This window comes from Haliotis rufescens, unplaced genomic scaffold, assembly GCF_023055435.1.
Source record: "Haliotis rufescens isolate VD_foot unplaced genomic scaffold, xgHalRufe1.0.p SCAF_2, whole genome shotgun sequence".
Taxonomy (NCBI): Eukaryota; Metazoa; Mollusca; class Gastropoda; order Lepetellida; family Haliotidae; genus Haliotis; species Haliotis rufescens.
Window position 1 is genome coordinate 60453168 of NW_025963890.1, and position 17979 is coordinate 60471146.

The following is a 17979-nucleotide window of genomic DNA, read 5'->3' on the forward strand; positions in this document are numbered from 1 at the left end:
AGGATGTCATCTGTGGGATGACTCCATGCCCTGCTACATAATATTCCTATGAATAACCACTGAAGCACTTCCTAGGGGCATTACAGGAGAGTGACAAGAAATTGAACTTGAGACCATCGTACTGAACAAGCTCCTCTCTCCTGATACTGTTTCCACATCACCCAGTGTTAATGAGCTCAAAGGAATATAGGGTCTTAAATGTCGGAATACACACTTCAGATCAACACTAGTTGAGAGTCAACAAAATATACAACTATTTACAGAAGTCACAATGACACCATTGCTGGGACATTTTCTATTCCCTTATCCTCTAATTTCTACAACTCTCAAATGAGGACCTCTGTTGATCCATAATGATTGGTTGGTTGGTTTATTGTTTAACACCGTACTCAGCAATATTCCAGCTTTATGACAGCGGTCTGTAAATAATCGAGTCTGCACCAGACAATCCAGTGATTGCCATCATGAACATCAATCCACGCAATTGGGATACGATGACATGCGTCAACCAAGTCAGCTAGCCTGACCATCCTATCCCATTAGTCGCCTCTTACAACAAGCTGATCCATAATGGATGAGAAAAGAAGTTGATACTTAAATAAAAAGTGACCAAAAATGTATCCATAATCAAAAAGAAAATATTCTAATGCCAGAGAATAGCAGAAGACATCTCTGCTAAAAGTACAGTCCATTGTACGATCCCGATTACCAGTATATCATGATCATGTGATTATGAATCACTATAATAGTAATGATATAAAGGTATATCCGGTATGCAAAATGGTGGGCAATATTGAATATTAAACTTTTAAATACATTTCCAAATGTTGTGAGAAATCGCTCACTAAAATAAATCTATAATAGTTATTTTAATGGTTAATAAAGATGATCCAATGATATTTCCTTACCAAATTTATCCCACAATATCCTCTTAACCCATCTAGACTGAAACTGTGTATTATATTACAAGATAATATTCTTTCAGTACAATTAAGTCTTGCATCATTTCAAAATACTACTCTTTATTGACCAGGACATTCAAGTCCTTTATGATAACACACAACTGCATATCAACTCAAAACATTGACACGCAGTTCATGTACTGTAATTCGTGTGCTTCCTATATTGAAACAAACAATCAGTATCTGCTGTTTAATACTTATTTTGATATTGGACTAAACAAACAAATTCCAAACTCACCAAACAGTTGTAATTATTTTAAATGTCCCCCTCCTCAGTCAAACTCCTTAGTCAATAGGAATGTAGAGAACATGAGTTGTCTCGTATCACCATTACATGGTGTGGATCTACCAGTGAAATCAGCCACTCATCTCTTTTGTTGCGTGACAAATGTTCCTGGTTTGCCTCGCTCACAGTCAGGAGTTTTCAGGCTTATTTAAGTGCTTGAAATGATCTTCCACAAATTATTTTTCATAATCCCTCCCCCTCCCCAAAAGAAAATCCATGTCCACAAACCAGATCTCTTATATTTGTTTGTTTTTTTGCTTAAGAAATACAACAACAGCATATGGAGTGTAACGGATATTGGTATAAACTACACACTTTTATCATGAAACACATCCTCACTGATAACAACTTGGATTATATCTGAAAGGAGAGAGGTTTGAATAACTTTAAACTGATGTTGACATAATATATTTTTAAAGTACCAAAAACAGGGCAGTTAAAGTCCCAGTCATATGAAGCTGTACGCTATTTCTTATCACAAGTTTGAAATGCTTTTAGTCTGGGAGACACCATCAATTAAGTTGTTTGCAGAGCAAAGTAGCTGGACAATAGCACCAGGTTGTTGCTTGTGATCTGTAAGAGATATGTTGTCTTGTCGTGACTGTATTAATACCTCTACTTGACAACTGACTGTAGTTACTGAAGGCGTATTGTGGTTTAACATGAAACACCCATAACAAACAGGTCATGATCACAGACAAAGATTTTAAGAAACACAGGACAATTTAAGAAAGTGAATGTGTGAATGCTTCTTAAAAGAATACTCATGATTAAAAGCAATTTTTTTATCTGAAATGAAACTTGATACACTCAGTCAATGCAGACTTCTTTGCAACACTTAACTCACTCACCCATCCATCTAAACTTTACTTCTTACAAATACAGTCCCTCATCAATTCAAACCTTACCACTCACTCGCGACTATGCTTGGTTGAAGCATGTCATTGATCATAATTGGATCGATGCTCATGGTATCAATCACTGGATTGTCTGGTCCAGACTCGATTATTTACAGACCGCCGTCATATAGCTGGAATATTGCTGAGTTTGGCATAAAACAACAAACCAACCAACCAACCACTCACTCATCAATCCATTACGTCAACCAAGAGATCACCCCAAACCCACTCCAAACTCAATCCGATATATATCCTAGCATTTACTCTCTCTCTCACCCACCAACAAATCCTAACCTAACCTTACCCCCTCAATCATCAATCAATTAGACACACAGAGAACTACAACCAATTTTCACTCACCAGTCATTCACTCTCTCAGCAAGCGATCCAAAACTTATCTATTCACTCACTCACTCACTCACTCACTCACTCACTCACTCACTCGGCAATCCAAATGTTACTCACTCACTCATCCACCAATCCAAACTTTCCCTAATCACAATTCATCCAAAACTAGCCCCTTCACTTACTACTGACCAATCCTAACCTTACTCTCACATTCCTACTCTCCCTATCAATAAAAACCTCACTCACTCACTCACTCAATCCCACCCACTCACCCACCTATCCACCCATCCACCAATCACTCACTCAAATCATCCCACCCAACTCTATTTACACCCCACCAACTCATACTGATGAAAACTCCCACACTGTTACAACAATAAGCTTCAAAAGACCACATGTACCGCTGCTGTTCAGAACACTGCAACTAACCCTTTGACAGGCCAGTTCTGAACCAAGTCTCCAGCAGGCCAAGCACCTGCATCCTACAGGTATTATAAAGCAGATGCAGTATGTATCCCGGCTATCACACATATGCCAGGCAGAGAGCCAAGTCCTCCCTAAACCTGCAAACATGATGAGTTTATCAAATGTCAGCTTATAACAAGCTGTGGGATCTCTTTCTATATTCGCCCGAGGACTAGATTCAGACGATCCAATTACAACTCATATGACGACCTATTACAACTCTCGTGCTGAAAACCGAGCTTCTGAGCAAATTAACTCCGCTAAATTAGGCAACAACTTCCGGACAGTAACATACGTGACTGCCGCTGTTTTTTCTCATCCCAGCCAATGCATAATCATGGGGGTAGGGTATTTATCTGACACTGGGACCAGTCCCACGTTAACAATCTTCCCATTTACATGGGCCAGTGTGGGGATAGCTTCGGGGTATAGATACTGCACGGAAATAGACCAGCTTGGAAATTGAGATAGAGTAATCTACATGTTCTTGCAATTAACTTTCACAATTATCTCGCTCAATCTTCTTCGAGAGCTGGAAGAGTCAGTTTCTCGTGGTTGCAATGAATTTCATGTTTTCTATTTCCTTTGAGATGGCACGCACAGCACAAGATCCTGATCGGCTCAAGATGTTGTCAATATCAACTTGATAACACTTATTACAACTTTAACACATATGTGCTGACTCAGCAATTCAAACTGCTAATTTATTATCTAAACTAATACCAAAAAAACACAAACATTTTTGTGATTTTGGTCATTAGGTTTTTCCCCTCTATTTCTAGCTTACGATAACCTTACTAATCTCTAACATACCAACAATTATGAACAATTAGTTGTGAAGAAATCCAGAAATGTCTGTTATTCCAAACATTGATAAAGGTGTAAATTCAGAACTGTTTTAACACTCTTGTCTTATCGTGCCAAATTACTAGCGAGGCATGCATGGCTGCCATTCTTTAAGTCAAAGAAAAAATAAAGATGTTAAAAAGCACAGGGATGAAAATCAGAGAGATGCTTCCAAGATAAACAGGTTTGCTGAAGCAAAGGCTGTGTTATCCCCACAAGAATGCTGGGGTAGTCTGTGATTCACATGGCTTCAGAATGTGAGTGACTCTCTTCAGTAGAATTCTTCAGCACCTCTCTGCCAGCAGGGTCACATCCAATAAAGAGTTTGCATCAAGTCAATTTACCAAGCTGTGACTCACAGCCAAACACACATAATGGAAGCTAAAATGACACCATAGAAGAGTTATAGATGTTCCTTTTTAATCATATGATTAACCGGTGTCCATTTCCAGCTGAATAAATCGGATGACCAGTCTTGCCCTTCTGAACTCGCAGATATCCAAGAGGAGAATCAAACAATTTATCACAAGGGTACTGACTGGAACTCTGATATTGTACACACTCGGCTAATCTAACTTGACTGACTGTTGACTTATTCACACTGAAAAATTCTGAATATCTGTTTAACAGTTTGGAGTTCCAGAACAGGAACATTCATGGTCCTTTTTCAGGAATAGAATGTAACCGAAGTGCTACGAAGATAGGATGGCAATGCTGACATGTTTCTTGGAGGAATTGAGGTTTCTGCATGAGAATGATGACTGTAACACTGAGCTACTGTCCAGGGGAACTTTCCAAAAAGCGATCTTAGCGCTAAGATGATCTGATCTTAGTGCTAAGATAATCGTTACTGCCATATTGTAACATAGTCTTACTTGGTCGATAGCAGTGCAAAGATGGTGTTGTGGAATGGGCCCTCATCAGGGTGCAGTGCTCTCACCGATAAACACATGTCAAGTGTTGCTAGTTCAGCTTTTCTGTTCCTACATCATAAATTCAGTGGTTGCAGAATGGACATGTTCCCAGCCATTTTGAATACCACAAGTCAACAGACCCCACACAACTCGGACTGATTGTTCATCAGTAATTCTTTGAGTCAAATAACTGTCACTGGTGCCTTTGCTATGTGAATACATTGCACTCCATGCCAGATGCATGAGCTTTTGATAACTACATGCTCCCAAGCAACCTATGCTGGTCGTGAGAGGTGACTACAGGAATGAGTGGACAGACTCGTGACTTGGTAGAGTGCATGTCATCGTGTTAGTTGCTCTCAATATCAATCACTGAATTGACCAGTTCATAGAGCTGGAATATTGCAGGAAGTGGAATTAAATGAAAAACAACAAAAAACAACCCTTGTTTTTAATTATATGCATGGCAGTATTAGAACCATATATTTAAATTCTGCAAACAACAATGCTTCTTTCACAAACTCAGTTAACCGTCTATTGCTAACATTCCAAGAACAAAGAAATATACAAAGTCTGAACTCACACAAGTCATTTTCTCCTTCTGATACATCAACAATAATCTATCTATACAATGTGAAATAGATCTGATCCCCCCCAAAAACATAACCTTTTACTTCTAACAAACAAAAATGAAATTAAAGTCCTATTTACATCTTATCGCAAATAATAGTCTCTACTTCCATTACTTATACGTCTTTAATCAGTGTAAACAAGTGTCTCCAATATTTCAAAAAGTTACACATGCATGCATGACTCCTTGTTGCACTGTTATGCATGACATCTCACACATCACAGCATTTTCTCCCATCAACAACTTGTATTTCTGAGATGATAAAGCACTCTAACAACTACCTTCCATAAATAACATAATTTATTAGTCAGCAGATCGTGTGACATTAATATTTCATGGTAATCTTAAGAGTGAAGACTTTGAGTCTGTGAGCAATGCTTTACTGTCATTTTTTCCTCAAGAAAATTAATTAACTGCTAATAACTCTGAAGTAAAAAGGATAGCAGTAGAGTCACTTTTGTAACTTTTTATCTCATGCTCCATGATTTATACCCTTATTATTTGATCTTTATCAGGTAATAGAATAAAAACAAAACTGTTCATGCTGAGCTTCTTAAATCAGACCAAGGAGACTCAGTGTCCAGAACTTACCATTTCTACGATTTTAATCAGTATTACAAGTAAAACCCTAAACTTTAGCATTTTTTCAAAACACTATAACTTTGTTAAATGCAGATATAACCAGCAGAGAAGTGAAGAAAGCAATTTTCTCAAGACACGACGTCCTGCAGGGCTAATAGAAACATAGCGAATCAGACACACACACACACGACTGACATCCACACGGTGACAAGCAGGCTACACCTAGGCAGGGAATCAGGGGACAGCAAATACTGAACACAAGGCTGTCTCCAAGTCTTACACTATTAGAGGCAGAAGATTATGGACATTTTAAAAGGGAGAGTTATATCCACACTTTGAACACTATTTCAGCTGTAATGTGGCGTGTCATAGGCAGGAAGCTTCAAGGTGATGAAGGTCACAGGTAACAGATAATGCACTTTAGAAAATGGTCAAATGTAACATATGTATATTTGGGATTACACTGTCTTAGTAACGTGGGTTGGAATCCTAGAAGGAAATCCACCCCAAAAAGTTAGAGAATTTGTATGTTACTAATAAAAAGTAATAAAAAACAACCCATTTGTGACAAGGTCATTTGTGTTTTCCACTTTGAAAAATATTAGGTGCAGGAATATGGTGCCAACAGACCAATGATCATTACCAGGGTGAATCTGGGATTTGAACATCAACAAGCAAGTCCTGGCATGGCTTATATAACTGGGCCACTTCTTACAAAAAGGCAAAATGTGTGTATGTATTCACTTCTGAGCAATTTAGGCTGGTACGTTCAATTCTGTACATTGGTACACACAACACTGAACTTGCAATGCAAACAATACAAATAATGTCTGATATATCCTGCTCCTTAAATACACAATGGATATGACCACAAAAGAACAAATCTCGGCTAAAAAAGAACGAAAAATATTCATAATTAATCAAAACTGTCTTACGACAACGAGCTGGGTGTTATCCAGATCAGTTCCAGGTCGTCATGTCTTCAACAGGAGTCTCCTACACAGTACCCTTGAAGGAAAGTAGAAACTGACTGGAAGTCACAGAGCTCCCTCCTTCCCTAGCTGTGCTCCATATTGTGCCCTTCTCCCTCCCCGTGAGAGGCAGCTTATGGGGTCAGGCCTGCCATCCCCTCCCCACAGACTGTGCTATGTAATCCCAGCAGGGAGAGGGCTCCAGACCACACTCAGTAATTATACCTACTCAGTTCTACCTGTCTCAGCTGAGGGACTGATAGCAGCAAGGAAGAAATTAAAGGAGAGGGTAGAGGAGGGGAGGGGAAGTAGGGGAGGGGAGGGAGGGGAGGGGAGGGGAGGGAGGGGAGGGAGGCGAGGTGAGGTGAGGGGGAGGACTGATCCAAAAAGAGGTTAATTTGTAGTTTGAGTTTCAGGAGATTGAAAATTGGAATGTGTCATAATGGAAGATATGAGAAATACAATGCCTGGATTATAGATATCAAAGTGGAAAGCAGTTGGTAGTATTGTTAATGTTAATGAATTGTGCAGTAATACAAGCTGGGAACTGCATAACCACTTGGCATAACCTCTGTGTATGTCTGATTGTGTCTTTCTGTGTGCATGTGTGTGTGCGTGCGTGCGTGCGTGCGTGTAAGACATCAAATTGAAAGAAAGTTCTTCAGACATCAAAGAAGAGTGAGTGAGTGAGTACGGTTTTACGCCGCTTTTAGCAATATTCCAGCAATATCATGGCAGGTGACACCAGAAATGGGCTTCACACATTGTACCCATGTCGGGAATCGAAGCCGGGTCTTCGGCGTGACGAGCGAACGCTTTAACCACTAGGGTACCCGACCGCCCCACATCAGAGAAGAAGGGTGTGTTTGCTGGGCACACAAGCCACTAACAACTCAACTCCAACACAGCAGCTCACACTAGTTCACAAGCATCACCATCTACTTGAGACAAGGAACACTTGTAGACAAGGAACACTTACTTCATAGCATCATGTGTACAATGATGGAAGTGTGATTTCGTTTCCAGATACATGACACTGCAACAGCTCTTATGAAAACGGTGTAAGGATGTATGCCAGCCTGTGATACATAAGAAGGAAGTGGCATGGGAATAGAAAAGGGTCAATCTACCTTCACTGAGAATACGCATGAGGTTAGGGGGGTTTAACGTTGCTCAAGAATATTACACTTACATAGCGATGTGCATGCATGTGTGTGTGTACTAGTCCGACTAATGCTAATTTTATAGTGATTGCCCATTGAGATACCATGCTAAAGTATAACATCAATACCCCATTCAGACTCCAAACCAACCAGTCCTTGTTTTAGCCCCTTAATGCCTAGCACCAGGAAGGGTAACAACTAGTACCATCTTTTTACGTCTTTAGGTATGAAGCGGCCGGAGATCGAACCCTGGACCTTCCGCTCTCCGGGTGGACGCTCTACCACTCGACCATGGAGGTGCTCAGAATACGAATGTAGTACACAGAGTATAATTACAGCCTAAAATCAATTACTGCCTAATTACCCCGCCATACTAAATGCAATACCAACATAAACTCCATCAACCATCCTTCCAGACCTTATTGATCCCAACACCAACAATCAGAGACATGGAGTTTTTCCTAAACTCTCATCAATGCTTCAAGCAGAAAATTACCCTCTTTACCGAAAAAGTACTCCGCCTAGAACATCAATTTGAAACACATTATGACAATACACTACATGAAGGTCAACAAGCTGTCGTCATCGATTGCTGACAATCAGCCACCAACTTTTAATCCACTGCCATTTCCCCCTCACTCCTTACCACCTAGTCAAAAACACTGTATTATGTCTCTCTACCCAAGCACAAGACGTTTTATGGTGAATTTCCTTCAATCAGTCGTTCATTACGTCAAGAGGAAAGTTACTTTGGCCGCCATATATGACCATTAATCAATTACCAGCATTTATACCAGTTAGTCTGGAGTGAAATGCAGACAGACAAACAAAGCTTAGCCCATAATTGAAAGCGTACTCCACAACAAAGTGTTGCATCCCATCTAAATCTGCCCATTTCTTTGAGGTCAGGAAGGCTGGGGTTTCTCATGGTCATAATTGTTGTTTATATCAGTAACGCATTGTATGGTGACAGGGAAATTGCAATGGATGGGGGAGGGTTACAACAGTGTAACTGCAAGCCATCAATACATTCTGATACAGTTGTGCTCTGCCTCCCATCAGCTCTACGCCTTGTGCTCGCTCCACTGCAGGCTGAAAGATGTACTGGCTGTGGCCATATTCACTGCGCTACAACAAAGTTCGGCGCAACCACGAGGGCCAAAGTTATTTTGATGACTATTGCTTAACAATATTCCGAGGAGACAGTTCCCTGTCTGATACCTCATTTTAAGTTTCTGGTGAAATACTTTTGGTAAGTGAACCATAGAATTTTGATAATTTTACCACAAAATTCAGCTGGGAACGCTACTAACATGTGTACCACAGATATAGATTGCAATGTTTCTCTCTGGTCACTCAGTCACATGGAGTGAGTGAGTGAGTGAGTGAGTGAGGGAGTGAGTGAGGGAGTGAGTGATCGACTGACTGACTGACTGTGGATAATTGGTAAGGTTTCAATTGGTAGGTGAGTGAATGGTAATGATTGTGTATCTACAACTTAAGGTTCCAGTAATTATTAACTATGTTTATCACAACGTAAGAATGTGTGTACTGTGGCTTAATCTGATTTCCTTTGGAGAATGAACATCATCAAGTTTATGCACAGCTATTTCCACAATAATATAGATGTGAGAAACATATATGCATCAGGAAGAACCAAACATTTATGGATGATAACCGAGGGTGCTATGCTGAATCGGAATACATGGATCTGACAGATTCCAGCTCAGAATCCACCGACTTACAGATGTGTTGGTTTAAGGTCCTATCTACTTTGAACTGAAACATGAGCTGTTTACAATGAAAAGTAAGAAAAAACTTCTTTCCAAGGATTACCTGACATGACTCAAACAGAAAGCCAATTCCTATTTTTTTTCCATGATTAATTCAGAGAAAATAAACAATGCCTCATGCCACTTCTTCCCACAACAGTCAAAGTCATCAAAAAGATCTGTTCCATGAAGATGCACAGTAACCTGACACATCATCCCCATCTCTAGAAACCTCTCCCCCTCCCTGCTCCCCCTCCCCGCTCACGCTTCCCAATAGTGCAAAAGAGAACCACTTTGACCAATTTGTAAATAACATCTGATAAGGTCAGCAGGGGTCATGCATCAAATCTTAGCCTGAAATGGCTGGCCCATCACTCAAACCCTCTTCCAATCAAATGATTCATCCAAAGCTTTAGGTGTTATCATCCTGCTGCCAATTTTTTGAGGCTACCAACCTCTCACCCTCACCGACCTCATTACAAATTAACAATCATCTGGTATATATGGTGACAAATTATCTACAGATTCTTTGATTACATTTATTGATAAACCTGAAAAAATACATGTACATTTGATTAGCTGTTGTGTCAATGAGGTCCGGAATGTAAAAAACTTGAACAATCAACTAGCACTTAGTCATCCTCACAACCCAGCTGGGTCAAATAATGGATTTTTGTTTGTTTGTTGTTTGATAGTGCACTCAGCAATATTCCAGCAATATGATGGTGGTCTGTAAATAATTGAGTCTGGACCAGACAATGCATTGATTGACGTCATGAGCATCAATCTATGCAATTGGGTACAATTACATGCATCAACAAAGTCAGTGAGCCTGACCATCCATTCCAGTTAGTCACCTCTCACAAGCAAAGTTGCCTTTTACGGCAAGCATGGGTTGCTGAAGACCTATTCGAACCCAGATCTTCACGGGTGCACATGGATTTTGAGAACTTATCAGAATGAGAGTCTTTGAAAACCATCACATCTAGGAGAAAATCTCAATGAGACACAGGTCAAGGGAATTTTTCACTTTTTTATGAAACTGCAGGTAAGATGATTCATTTTAATGTTTACACATACACCCACTAAGGTCTGGGTAAAAAACAAATGAGACACTATACACAAAATAAAGTAAAAAATAATAAATACATGTACATTACAAAAATTTTACTAAAAATAAAACAGCTATGAATCTGAAAAGGAGGATCATCAAGACCAAGTGTGGATTCAAACCTAAGATCACTGCAAATGGGCATAACTCTGGACAGCAAATTCCGTCTTAGACCTCGAGGTCATCCACGCTCCGAACTTATTCAAAATCCATGCTCTATCAGGTAACATACACCTCAGCCAGGGCAGTGACGGCATCACATGACATGGAGAGGGGGAGGTAGGACACAAATGAGCAGTGAAATACATGCTCAAGTGCCAGAGAAAATAAAGAACGGCCTCATTAGACCAGCAGGATTAGAGATGTAGCCATGTGATACAATTCATTAACGTTGATAAATACCCACCAAGTGCAATAAACTCTCACCAAAAGCCATGGAAGGCATTCTTTCATTAAAACTGAAGAAGTACACTATCTCTATTCCTTGAGGTATACACGCACTGCGTTAAAAGATTTGTATTTCAAACTGAAATGTGTTCAAAGGAGATAATGACACTAAAAACCTTACAAAGTTAGTGAAATGTGGATTTTATTCACAGTTTAAGTTAATCAGGTTTGTTAAAAAATATATCAAAGCCATCCAAGTCAGTATTCGATCCATATCTGTCCAACAAGACGTTTCATTAGGGAAGTGATGAAAAGACGGATAAAACCAAGAGTTAAGTTAACATATCATTCATCTTCACAGATAAAATTTAGTTATAAAACACAATTAATGTTTTCCTCACATTTTCTATAAACTTAAAAACCCATCAATAAACACAACAGAATTAATACCTGAGATTTGTGTGGGATGTAATGCCAACAGAAATATGAAATGTGACTTAGGATTCAATTAAATATACCAAATCTGTTTTCATCAACAAGTTTTCATCCAACAGCAGAGGTAATCATTTACATATCTTTTGACAAGAGTAAAAAAAGAATGTATTGGACATATCAAGCTGTGGTTTAAGTAATAGGTTCAGCTGTAATAACAAGTTCAACAACGCAAAGCTAAGTTTAAAATTTGTTTCCGCACATCACATAAATGTGGGTATGAACTGCCACAAGACAAAAACTAGCTCAAGCATAAATGCTATTTGCAATTGCTTCTAAGTGAAGCCTGCAGTTACCGTATTCGACGTAACAAGTGCCCTGCTCTAATATGTGCCCACGGCAATTTTTGCTGATATATTGGCTGGTAAACAATCCCAATTGGCACCCCTTCCGATTGATCAATGTACACAAGACTTATTTATTCGTGTATATGCAGCCTTAATTACGGGCAATTAAATTCCAGAAAAATATATCTGTCGTGTATAATACGCACAGACTTTTCTTTTGTATCATTTCAGGCTGTCAGCATAAAACACGAAATTTACGATCTTTCAACTCTGTTTTTTTTTCCACCAAAATTATATACTAATAAGAGCCCCCTATTTCTAATTTTAAGAGCGCCCTGGGTGCTTATTACGTCGAATACGGTATGTTTATTGGGATGTAGCTGTGTGCCATGTGATGACCGTCTCCATGGTCCAGTGGATACAGCATCTGCCCAGAGAGATGAAGGTCTGTGGTCCAAACATACCCTCCCGCATCATACCAATAGACATTAAAATATGGTACTTGTTACTATCCTGCCTGGTATTCGGCAGATGAAAAAAGCACTGGTCGGTTCTGAGTCAGTAGACTGTGTCTGAGTAGGGTATTCATGTTCAACTGTGGCATGGTATCTCAGTGGGCTAGCACTATAAAACCAGCATAACTCAGGACTAGTTCAAGGGGGCGGGCGTGTGGGTGGGAGGGACAGACAGACAAGTGGAGTAATTTTGAATGTGACGTCAAAACCCATCTCAAAAGGCCATTTCTCTTTGGACAATCACCTCCAGCTATGCCATAAGATCCCTTCAGCTGTGTATTATCTAGAACTGACAGAAGAGGTAAGCCAGAGCTCTGGTTAGATAGCATGAGTGCTGTATTTCCTGGTCTGTGCCTACTTGTAGTCTAACCACCAGGCCGACAAGGTCAGGGGCTGTTTTGCTTCTTTCTGTTGAGATGATTGTTTATATCAAAAGTTAGCAGGCAACAATCCACACCATCATGGCATAATGCCACAGTGTGATTGCACATCGTAACCACCTCATGTCTACTTCAGTTGGCTCCTAAGAAAGACATGAGTGGTCCATCAGGTGGTCACAATGTACGACCTCGCTGACTATGCGTCATCATACCTGCATGCTATGGAATTCACTCATCCCGAATGTGGAATCCAGGCATAACTGTTCCCCAGTAACCAATGTTCGCCAGAGATGGCTAAATGGATTGGATGGTCAGACGAGGTGACGCAGTTGATTGTGGGTCATTACGCCCCAAAGGCATCGGACATTGCTCATGTCAATAGACAATATCAATCAGTAGTTTATCTGGTCCAGATTATTTTCGGGCCAATGTTGGATAGCTGGAATATTGCTGATTGTGGTGATACACGACATACAAACGAACTTTAAACATAGAACCAAACAGTCACATATTGATAACATTGATCCAAAACAGAAATAAACATAGTTTGTGTTTATGTCACAAAACAGTTCACATTTACCTGTATATTCCGGTTCCACAATCTCACAGTAACGTCTAACATCCAATATATTGCGTTCTGTTGCAATTTATGAACTCAGATTCCGATTTAAAGATGACATGTATCTAAAAATAGTCTAAGTGTCAGTTTACCCATGTTTACCAAGTCACGTCAGTTGGGATTGGTCGACAACTTAATTTCAAGTGTGTACAATAAACACTGAGTTGATATGACAGTCACCTCAACTACAAATAACACTACACCATTTCCACACAGCACTTCCTGGACGGTAGAGATTGCACACCCACACTTGATCAAAGTACATGTCTGGTGTTCTGATATCATCAGGAAGCAGGAAGCAGTGGGAGTATAAATAGGCCCCAATATAGGGTGAGTGAGTGAGTGGATATTTGGATGGGTGGGGGAACGTTTCAGTGAGTGAGTGGTGATATTTGGATGGGTGGGGGAACGTTTCAGTGAGTGAGTGGATATTTGGATGGCTGGTTGAGTGGTTGAGTGAGTGGTTGAGTGAGTGGTTGAGTGGTTGAGTGGTTGAGTGGTTGAGTGAGTGGTTGAGTGGTTGAGTGAGTCAGTGAGTGAGTGAGTGAGTGAGTGAGTGAGTGAGTGAGTGAGTGAGTGAGTGGATATTTGGATGGGTGGTTGAGTGGTTGAGTGAGTGAGTGATTGAGTGAGCGAGTGAGAGAGTGGATATTTGGATGGATGGGGGAATGTTTGAGTGAGTGAGTGAGTGAGTGAGTGAGTGAGTGAGTGAGTGAGTGAGTGAGTGAGTGAGTGAGTGAGTGAGTGAGTGGATATTTGGATTGGTGGTTGAGTGAGTGAGTGAGTGAGTGAGTGAGTGAGTGAGTGAGTGAGTGAGTGAGTGAGCGAGCGAGCGAGTGGATATTTGGATGGATGGGGGAATGTTTGAGTGAGTGAGTGAGTGAGTGAGTGGAAATTTGGATGGGTGGGTAATGTCTGAGTGAGTGAGTGAGTATGGTTTTACACTGCCTTAACCAATATTCAGCACATCAGAAATGTACCTCAATCAATGTGGGGATACAAACCCAGGTCCTCAGTGTTGTAAGTGAACACTTTAACCACTCATCTAACACCCATCCCCAATACCGTACACTTCCCTTATAACGAACAAGTTTATAACAAACTGATGGATATAACAAACTGTTTCTTTGGTCCCGGCCATATGCTGTATATATGCTGGAGAGAAGCTTATAACGAACTATGGTTATAACAAACTAAATTCAGTGTTCCTATTGAATAGTTTACTGTACTTGAATTAAGTTTATTTCAATAAATTAAAATTTGAAAAATGTCACAAAAAACAATTACCCTTAAATTACATTAAAATTAATCACTTAAGATGTCAATAGGAATTCCTAACAATCGGATAAAATTGCTCAAACAGCAAAATAAATAGTATCTTACCAACCCTTGTGACACCTACAAGTCCAAACAGTAATTAATTGAACCTACATATACATGTTCACAATAGCTATTGTATACAAAGGGGCCCTGACTATGCATGATGATAAGAGTTGCGACATTAACTCGCTGACTATATTGTAGTGTCAATACAAAGAGTAGGGCCTCAACTTGACATGGGGATGTTGATAGACAACATACAAGGTGCGAGAATCAACATTGTGCCATTGTTAACGGCAGGATGGTTCTAACTCAAAATCCAAACATCCAATATTTACAGCCGTGAACAAAAATTTGACACTGTTGACAGATATTAGTGTGACGCTGACAAACTAAATGTTAGGTAGCACTTAGGGTTGTCATGTTTCAAAGATAATTCAAAAATAAAGCCATCCTTTATTGGAAATCTTGGCAGACTGTCAGGTGCTTTAATTTCAAACATGATCATTCATGTTTTTTATCTGAAAATAGAGATTTTTACCCTTTTTTTATCTGAAATGACAAAATTAATTTGCGGACGTTAATAGAATATTTTAGTCGATTTCCCCAGCTGAACAATTTAAATTCTCATTTCAGAATGACATGAACAATGACAAAATTTAAACCTTTTATTTTTCAATAAAACTTAGGGCAGGAAACATTGCCCTGAGAGTCCATTAAGAAAAATTTCGGAAGCAATTTCCATATAATTTTTTTCTAATCCTCAAATATGAATTCTGGTAATGCATGACAAATTGCTGACATCTTTCATGACTTGAACATGATGAATGATATTGTTAAATTAAGTGGAAATGTGAAAAAAAGAAATTCTGGAATTCACTAGTCAATGAAGATATCAAGTCAAATTAACTGGCCTTTCCAGCTTCAAATCTACCATTCAAATAATCAGACAAACATATCCACTATTTTCGTCACCTATACCCAGACTTAATTTATTTGGATCCGTGCCTATACAAAAGAACCTTAATGCTTCATAGAAAATTATTTTCCTTTCAAAAACTGAACAAGGGTGACAAGTATTCCCCAAAGCTGAAGAGACATGGCCAATTCAGTTCAGAAAAACTCAATGTCATTGGTACAATCCCATTAGGAGAACATTCAAATGATTAATGGCCGAAAAATGAATTCTAGACTATATTCTGAAAACACAGTCCTCACTTAACACTGGGGCTACGAGAGTGAGTGTGTCTACACTTGTTGTAGATCCCTCATTTGGAGGGCCCCAGCAATTGTACTAGTCCTGCGCAATGAGCCGGGAATTTTTATATTTTTCTTTACTTAAAGCCTAGGCAATCTAGATCAACCTAACCAAGTCTAATTTGCTTGATTCTACATATGAAAACAGCAGAAGAGGAAAGGTTCTTTCAAAGAAAAAAAATCATAATTTAAGATATGTTTTCATTGACTAAGTGTTAGTCTACAACTGTACCAATGAGGGAATTCAAACCCAGGGATCATGTGAGAAGATAGAGTGACCACACTAACCACTCAGCTAAGCTATTCTTCTTATTTAGGGTTTAAAAAATGATCAATGCCAATTCCCTTACGACCCGCGAAGATCCGGGCTAGAATAGTCTTCAGCAACCCATGCTCCCCGTAAAAAGGTGACTATGCTTGTCATAAAAGGCGACTAACGGGATCAGGTGGTCAGGCTCGCTGACTTGGTTGATGCATTTCATTGATCCCAATTGCGTAAATCGATGCTCATGATATCAATCACTGGATTGTCTGGTCCAGACTCGATTATTTACAGACTGCCGTCATATAGCTGGAATATTGCTGAGTGCGGTGTTAAACAACAAATCAACCAACCAACAAACATCCACAAACACTGGATGATCCTTTACCATTGAGTATTCTCTCATGGTAGCCAGACTTTCATGAACTAATGAAACCATGTGGTACAGCATATGTTTTAGCTCAGCCTTTGCACTATCCGGTAGAGAAACCACACAAGCTCCGAACACTGATATCATGTCATGGCACAAGTTTACGTCTGAGATAAGGGAAGATAACTGCGCAGATAAAACAGTCTGGTCAGATATGGCCTCCCTGCTCTGTGAAAGCATGCAGACAGGAAAATGAATCCTATTTTGGGACCCAGCATAGAGTAGTGTTTCGGATATCCTTACCTTAAAAACTTCACTTCATTGTGAACAAATCTGCTTACTCAGACCTTGTCTACGATATCAATGAAAAGAGAGCCAGACGTCTGACATAGTATACTTGCTTTCTAATGCTGTGTATTGTTAATGGCGTCGATAAAATGACGATTCAGCTGTTTTTTCTGAATGCACTGTATGATGATATGTAAATATCTCTTACACATACAGACATGTTGACTAAAAGTGGCTATAAAATAAACACATCAATACTGCTTACACCATCAATGGAGGTCTGTTGAGGCAGTTTGGTCTGGACTTGTGTATTTATTGTCTTTTTGTGAGAATAGCGTGTTGCCTTTCATTAAAAAAAACCACAACAAACAGGAAGAGGATTTCAAATCCAAATGGAACAGCTTTATGTTATTGTCGGAAGATCCAGGAACAAGTTACTCACTCGAGTAATATGATAATGCTTATGATATTATTGACAACTGGATAACATAAAAGATCAAAGAGTTAGCATTTAGAACACATATACATAATCAGCTGCTTTCTGCAACCATTTCATTCCTCTACTTTCATGTATTCTCATTTCCTTATAATCCACGCTTACTACCCATACCAATAAAGTTGAGAGCAGGTGCCAAGCTAGACTAACATCTAGTCTCTGAAATGAACATATCGTACAGAAAAAAACAGTTGTTCAGTTATCTTAATAAAAATCTAATAAAAAGGGAGCCCAGTGATTCTCTTCATTTTCAGATACTTCAGTAATCTAGACTTGCCAAACATTATAGACTTGCATGGGCTGTAGTTGATATAAATGTATCAGGGTCTGTAAGACAGACTAGTGCCACTCGTTAA

General features: G+C 39.4%; 2 protein-coding genes across 8 annotated transcripts in view; both read right to left on the reverse strand.

Moving 5' to 3' along the window:
- The window catches only part of LOC124142205 (heparan sulfate glucosamine 3-O-sulfotransferase 1-like), a 287594-nt gene that overhangs the window by 25725 nt on the left and 243890 nt on the right, over positions 1-17979 (reverse strand). The gene's annotated exons all lie outside the window — the stretch shown is intronic.
- LOC124142173 (heparan sulfate glucosamine 3-O-sulfotransferase 5-like) overlaps positions 1-17979 on the reverse strand; it is a 132248-nt gene that overhangs the window by 13419 nt on the left and 100850 nt on the right. The window contains exon 1 of one of the 6 annotated variants that reach the window (XM_046510485.2): positions 13592-13719. The exons of 4 other annotated variants lie outside the window; for them this stretch is intronic. The gene's annotated coding sequence lies outside the window, so the exon portion shown is untranslated. Of the gene's footprint in view, positions 1-6868; positions 6982-13591; positions 13720-17979 lie in introns of those variants that run through there. One more of the 6 variants, XM_046510510.2, reaches the window with a different exon arrangement.